The sequence below is a fragment of the Tachypleus tridentatus genome, chromosome 2 (genome assembly GCF_004210375.1).
Source record: "Tachypleus tridentatus isolate NWPU-2018 chromosome 2, ASM421037v1, whole genome shotgun sequence".
NCBI classification, from domain to species: Eukaryota; Metazoa; Arthropoda; class Merostomata; order Xiphosura; family Limulidae; genus Tachypleus; species Tachypleus tridentatus.
In genome coordinates this window covers 56,644,715-56,645,411 of record NC_134826.1, presented here as the reverse complement: position 1 = coordinate 56,645,411, position 697 = coordinate 56,644,715, and positions in this window count along the sequence as shown.

Genomic DNA, 697 nt, shown 5'->3' with positions numbered 1-697 from the left:
TCGCATCCCCGTTGCACCTAATATATTCGTCCTTTCAGCCGTGGGGGCGTTATAATGTTTAGTCAATCCCACTATTCGCTCGTAAAAGAGTAGCCCAAGAGCTGAGGGTGGATGGTGATGACTAGCTGCCTTCCCTCTAGTCTTACACTGCTAAATTAGGAACGGCTAGTGCAGATAGCCCTCAAGTAGCTTTGCGCGAAATTAAAAAAACTAAACAATCAAGAACATTTACTTTTACATTAAGCGTAGTACCAATAATAAGACACATATGTTTTAATATAACGTGTAAACTTCGGCCTACGACTTAAAACAATGTAAAGAGACGGCAGCTCGTAGAAACGTTGAATATGAAAGAAACTAATTTGTTATCGTTACGTGGATTAGACTTAGTCTTAATTTCACCAAAGAGTTTAAAGGGAATTGCTAAAGAAGGAGCGACGTTACGATAGAATAACCAAAATAAATTATTAAGTTCATCGTGAATTTCTTGTTGTGATTTCTACTTCATTACGTTATGCCCAAGAAATTTCATTAGTTCAGAAATATTTTTAAAATACCATCACTATTTTGTGTGTGTGTTTCAAGAAGGGGGGAATATATTGTATTTGAATATCTTCGTGATATTTAGAGAAATAATTTGAACAGTCTTACAGAACATAATTTACTTGCGACACCTTTATACTATATATTCTATTCT